This window comes from Panthera uncia (genome assembly GCF_023721935.1).
Source record: "Panthera uncia isolate 11264 chromosome C1 unlocalized genomic scaffold, Puncia_PCG_1.0 HiC_scaffold_3, whole genome shotgun sequence".
NCBI classification, from domain to species: Eukaryota; Metazoa; Chordata; class Mammalia; order Carnivora; family Felidae; genus Panthera; species Panthera uncia.
In genome coordinates, this window is record NW_026057584.1 from 7,187,061 (window position 1) to 7,194,233 (window position 7,173).

Consider the following 7,173-nt stretch of genomic DNA (forward strand, 5'->3'; position numbering starts at 1 on the left):
TGATATTTTATAGTTTTCAGAATATGTTTTGTGCTTTTTCTGTTAAATTTATATTTTGAAATATTTTTTGACATCATAAATGGAATTCTTTTCTTAATTTCACTTCTGGTGTGCTCATTCCTACCATATAGAAATACAGTTGATATTTGTATATTCATCTTATATCCTGAAGCCTTGCTGAATTTGTTTATTTCCAACAGTTTTTTAGGAGATTCCCTAGGATTTTCTAAATACAAGACTATGGCATCTGCGAATAGAGAGAGTTTAATTCCTTCCTTTCCAATCCTTTATTTCTTTTTCTTGACTAATCATCCTGGATAGACCTTCCATTGGATGGGCATCCTTATCATCCTCCTGATTTTATAGGAAAATACCCAGACTTTCATAATTAAGTATGATATTAGCTGTGGGGTTTTCTTTTATTATTATTGTTATTACTATTATTATTATTTTATCTTTTATTTTTTAAACTTTACATCCAAATTAGTTAGCATATAGTGCAACAATGATTTCAGGAGTAGCTTCCTTAGTGCCCCTTACCCATTTAGCCCATCCCCCCTCCCACAATCCCTCTAGTAACCCTCTGTTTGTTCTCCATATTTGTGAGTCTCTTCTGTTTTGTCCCCCTCCCTGTTTTTACATTATTGTTTCCCTTCCCTTATGTTCATCTGTTTTGTCTCTTAACGTCCTCATATGAGTGAAGTCATATGATTTTTGTCTTTCTCTGACTAATTTCACTTAGCATAATACCCTCCAGTTCCATCCACGTAGTTGCAAATGGCAAGATTTCATTCTTCTTGATTGCCGAGTAATACTCCATTGTGTATATATACCACACCTTCTTTATCCATTCATCCATTGATGGACATTTGGTCTCTTTCCATACTTTGGCTATTGTTGATAGTGCTGCTATAAACATGGGGGTGCATGTGCCCCTTCGAAACAGCACACCTGTATCCTGTGGATAAATGCCTAGTAGTGCAATTGCTGGGTTGTAGGGTAGTTCTATTTTTAGTTTTTTGAGGAACCCCCATACTGTTTTCCAGAGTAGCTGCACCAGTTTGCATTCCCACCAGCAGTGCAAAAGAGATCTTCTTTCTCCACAACCTCACCAACATCTGTTGTTGCCTGAGTTGTTAATGTTGGCCCTTCTGACAGGTGTGAGGTGGTATCTCATTGTGGTTTTGATTTGTATTGCCCTGATGATGAGTGATGTTGAGCATTTTTCATGTGTCGGTTGGCCATCTGGATGTCTTCTTTGGTGAAGTGTCTATTCATGTCTTTTGCCCATTTCTTCACTGGATTATTTGTTTTTTGGGTGTTGAGTTTGGTAAGTTCTTTGTAGATATTAGATACTAACCCTTTATCTGATATGTCATTTGCAAATATCTTCTCCCATTCTGTCAGCCGCCTTTTAGTTTTGCTGATTGTTTCCTCTGCTGTGCAGAGGTCCCAGTAGTTCATTTTTGTGGGGTTTTCATAAATGTCTTTTATCAAGTTCAAGAAGTTTTCTATACCTGGTTTGTTGAGTACTTTTATCGTGAAGAAGTGTTGAATTTTGTCAAATGCTCTTTGATGCCAGATGTCTATCGAGATGATCATATAATTTGTGTCCTTTATTTCATTGGCATAGTGCATTATATTAATTGATTTTTGCATGTTAAACCAACCTTGCATTCCTGAGATAAATTCTACTCGGTCATGGTGTATAATCCTTTTATATATCAGTTTCCTGGCATTTTGTTAGGGTCTTTTCAACTATGCTAATAAGAGATATTGGTGTGTATTTTTCTTGTGATGTTTAGTTTGCTTTCTTAATCCCTCCTTTTTTTATGTTTGTGATGCCTCTTCTATAAGATAGCGTTTTTATAGATAAGAATTCATTTCTGGGCTGGCCATTCTGTCCCACTGATTGACTGCCTTGGGGTAATACCACATTCCTTGTATTATTGTAGCATTTCATGATATTTAGGAGAAGTAGACTCTCTCCATTACATATATGTCTCAAAATGTTTGAGCTAATCTTCCCTGTCTATCCTACAATGAATTTCGTAATCATCTCATCAAAACATTCCAACAGGTTTTTCGTAATTGGATTTTTTAATTGTAATGTCACTAAAACTATATATTAACCTGATGAGAATTGACATGTTTCTAATTTTCCAATCCAGGAAAAACCCATACTTCTCTAAAGATGTGAGTCTCCTTTTATCTCTCAAGTTTTTCCTTTATACAGGTTGTTTGCGTTTATTAATATGGTTATTCTTTGTTTTCTGGTTTTGTTACTCCTATGACTGGTATCTCTCTACTTTCTTGTTATTGTTGACATGTAGTGTATCTATCCTATTCTGGCTCCAGGATGAATTCTCTGTAATTTCAATAGTTTCAATTGGTTCTCTTGGGTTTTCTAGGCGCACAAATCATATCACCTGCAAAGTATGATTATTTTTTAAAATTTGTTTAACATTTATTTATTATTGAGAGACAGAGAGAGACAGAGCATGATCAGGGGAGGGGCCGAGAGATGGGGAGACACAGAATCCGAAGCAGGCTCCAGGCTCCGAGCTGTCAGCACAGAGCCCGACGCGGGGCTCGAACTCACAAACCGCAAGATCATGACCTGAGCCGAAGTTGGACGCTTAACCGACGGAGCCACCCAGGCACCCCCAAATTATGATTATTTAAACTTCTGTTCTGATAACATTTGTTTTATGTCTCATTACATTGGTTAATCTCCACGAAACATGTTAATAATGAGGAGAGCAGGACCCTGCCTGGTTTTCCAGCATCACTGTTTTTTTGATCTGCACAGTACTCTTTATCATGATAAATTTTCCTCCGAGTCTCACTTTTAAAGGTCTTTCTTGGAGATTGTTATTCAATTTTGTCACTAACCCACGGATGTGCTATATTGTATTAAGATTCCTTAATGATTACAAAATGGCCTCTTTTATTTAAATCACCCTGAGAACATTTTAATTAGAGAATTAAAAGATCGCATATAACCATTTCTTCTGTATCTGATTTTTGGGGGAAAAAATTTGGATTTTTTGAAGGTATAAACATAAAACAGCTTTATTTTTTCCTATCATGGCTACCAGTTTACCTCTCCAAACTCACTACCCAGCTGTATAGCAGGATTCTTAGAGGCCCCTTGGTCAGATTCCATAACTTCTCTGACTCCATTTTCAGAAGTGGTTCCTTTTTTTGTTTTTTTAATGTTTATTTATTTATTTTCGAGAGTGAGTGCAAGCGGGGAGGGGCAGAGAGAGAGGGTGACAGAGAATCCCAAACAGGCTCCACGTTCTCAGCCCAGAGCCGCCACTGGGCTCGATCCCACAAACCGTGAGATCATGACGTGACCCGAAAGCAAGAGTCAGACGCTTAACTAAGCCAACAAGGCACCCCAGAAGTGATTCATTTCTGCATTTAAGATCTATCCTATTCATTTTTCTTCTCAAAAGATTTATCTATTTAATTTATGAATACATACCTTTAAAAAAATTAAAAAATATTAAAAGGTATGTACATTAAAGTCTCCTTCCCTCCCAGTCCTGTTCCTCACCTGCCTGGGCTCCCTCCTCTAACTGATTGTTGACACATTTCTTTTAACTCCTTCCAGAAGCTTTTAGGCACATCCAAATATATTTGAATATATTTCCCCCTTTACACTGATGGAAACACACAAATACATACTCTTCTACTCTTCTTTTTGTTTTCTTGAAATATCCTAGATCCTTTGTTTTTTTTCTTTTTAAGTTTATTTATTTATATTGAGACAGAGAGAGAGCATGGGGGGCTTGGGGGTGGGGGCAGAGAGAAACTGAAAGAGAGAATCCCAAGCAGGCTTCCAGCTGTCAACACAGAGCCCGATTTGGGGCTCTATCTCATGAACCGCGAGGTTATGACCTGAGTCAGACACTTAACTGGCTGAGCCATCCAGGCTCCCCTAGGATCCTTTCTTTATCAGAATTTAGAGCTCTTTCTTGCTTTTACAACTGCATCTTATTCCATAGATGGAAATGTTTAGAAATTTCTTTTTTTTTTTTTTAATTTTTTAAATATTTTATTTATTATTGAGAGACAGAGCATGAGCAGGGGAGGGGCAGAGAGAGAGGGAGACACGGAATCCGAGGCAGACTCCAGGCTCCGAGCTGTCAGCACAGACCCCGACGCGGGGCTCCAACCCAGGAACTGTGAGATCATGACCTGAGCTGAAGCTGGACGCTTTACCGGCTGAGCCACCCAGGCGCCCTGGAAATGTTCAGAAATTTCTAATTGGTATGACCCATTCCTTACTGAGACATTGTAGCGTCTTCAACCGCTTGCTGTCAGATACCTGCACAGACCCCTCCTCACTTGTGCGAGCAGGTCCTTGGGCCAAATGCCTGCAGGCGGGAGCTTTGATAGGCATTGCCAAACTGCCTGCATAAAAGCGGAATCCTACAAGATCCTGCCAGCCATTTCGGGGGGCCTGCCCCTTGGCTTCACCAATCGCTTCTCAAACTTTTGATTTTTTGCCAATTTAATAAGTGAAACATGGGAGCTCAGTGTGTTTTGGATTTCTTCTCTCCTTATGAGACACGAGGTTGAAACTTTCACCGGTTTTTGAGAGTGATTTGTATTTCAGTTTCTGTGCACTGTTCATAGCCTTTGCCCATTTGTCATGTGCAGATTTTCCAAAATCCAACTTCACGTGATTCCAAGTTCTTCTAGCACAGGCTAGGGTATTTGGAGGGTGGGAGACTTGCCCTAAAGAAACCACCTCACCCTCCCTCAGCCGTGGGGGAGGGGGCAGGGATCAGGTGTCCTTCCATGGCTGCCTGTGTGTCCCTGGTCAGAGGCATCCCTCTGATTCAGCCTGGCTCTGATGCCTCCTCTGATGGGGTATTTAAGGTTGCCTTGGGCCAGAGTTCACCTGCACCTCTTCCCCTTTCCCGCCCTCCCCCCACTGGAGACCATCCCTCCCAGAGAGGCCACCATATGTCTGTCTGGTCCCAGAGGTATATACATGCTCCCAACCCTTTCTCCAGCTTGGGCAGCCCCTGGGCACCTGGCCACCTGGGCAGCCCCCTACCCCTGGCACTTGCTAACCTCTGGGCTCCAGGGAACCTCAAGGAATTCTGGGCTCTTCTTTGCAAGGGCTGTTCTGAAGGCCACAAGAACAAAGATGAGGTCAGTGTGCTTCATCTTCTAGGGCACACCAGGCCATACTCCCCTCAAACCTCACAGCATGAAGTCCCCCAGCAGGCCCCTGCCTTCAGAAATTCTTCGATGGAAAGCAGCACTAGTCCCATATTCAGTGTATCCCAGGCCTTCAGAAGCATGGGGAAGGGGGAGCGCAACAGAAAGGACAAGACACCCTAACCTCTGCTCTCAGAACCCTCTCCCAGGAGACTTGGGAGCGGGCCTACAGGCTCCACAGCCCTGTGACTCCTGGCTGGAGCCTCCGTTCTTGCAGGAGCCCAGGGATTTTTCAAAGGAACCCTGGGAACCACTGCCCTCTTGGCATGGAACGTGGCACCCCCAAAACCCAAGCTCCTCCCCACTTCCTCATCTTTTATCAAGGCAGGGGTGCAGGGAGGGGGCCGCCCTAAGCTGCAGCAGAAATTTGAATAGAACTAAGCAGCATTCCAGAACAACTGGAAAAATCCTGCTCTACAGCCCAGGAGGCTTTCATCACCCTGTTCTGAGCTTTCTCCTTTATATATTCCCTTTCTAATTTTGCCTTTTGGTTTATAAACCATGTGCACAGTTTTTCAAGAACTTTAAAGTACAAGTCAGTCATCAGTGATGCTTCTTAATCTTAATTAGTATATTTAGTGGATGAGCCTGCTGGCATTGCCATAGCTCGATTTTTAACTTCCGCTTCTGGTGCAGAGGTGGCTGTCACTGGTTTGTTTGTTTTTAATTTACAGCCAAGTTACTTAGCATATAGTACAATAATGATTTCAGGAATATATTCCAGTGACTCATCCCCTATATATAACGCCCAGTGCTCACACTTAATGCCCCTTACACATTTAGCCCATCCCCCCACCCACAACCCCTCCAGCAACCCTCAGTGTGTTCTCTGTATTTAAGAGTCTCTTCTGTTTTGTCCCCCTCCTTGTTTTTATATTATTTTTGCTCCCTTTCCTTTACGTTCATCTGTGTTGTAACTTAAATTCCACATACGAGTGAGGTCATATGATATTTGTCTTTCTCTGACCTGTCACTGGTATTTTTGTGGGAGCTGACAGCTGAGGGTACCTCACCCAAGAGTTCACTCTGGTCTCCTGCTGATAAAGGACAAATGCTCAAACTCCCCACACGGGCCAGACAGAGAGCAGGAAAGTACACACAGAGTGGACATCAAGGAATGGGGGAAGGTTCCGTTCCTGGTTGTGCCAGTTCTGTGACCTCAGCAAGCGGGGATAGGCTGGGGGCTTTTGGGCGCCTTCTCAATTCTCCCCACCCACTCACTCTTTCACATCCTAATTCTTTGTTGCTTGCTTCCACTGAACACCTGCTGTGTGCAGAAATGGTGAGGCCCGGGGCACCTGGGTGGCTCAGTCGATTAAGTGTCTGACTCTTGGTTTCAGCTGGGTTCATGACCACTCAGTTCATGAGTTCAGGCCCCATGTCAGGCTCTGCACTGGTGGCACAGAGCCTGCTTAGGATTCTCTCTCTCCCTCTCTCTCTATCCCTCCCCAGTTCTCTCTCTCTCTCTCTCTCTCTCTCAAAATAAATAAATAAATGTGGCACAAAAATAGACACTCAGATCAATGGAACAGAATAGAGAACCCAGAAATGGACCCACAAATGTATGGCCAACTAATCTTTGACAAAGCAGGAAAGAATATCCAATGGAATAAAGACAGTCTCTTCAGCAAATGGTGCTGGGAACACTGGACAGCGACGTGCAGAAGAATGAACCTGGACCACTTTCTTACACCAGACACAAAACTAAACTCAAAATGGATGAAAGACCTAAATGTAAGACAGGAAACCATCAAAATCCTAGAGGAGAAAGCAGGCAAAGACCTCTTTGATCTTAGCCACAGCAACTTCTTATTCAACATATCTCTGGAGGCAACAGAAACAAAAGCAAAAATGAACTATTGGGACCTCATCAAAACAAAAAGCTTCTGCACAGCGAAGGAAACAATCGGCAAAACTAAAAGGCAACCG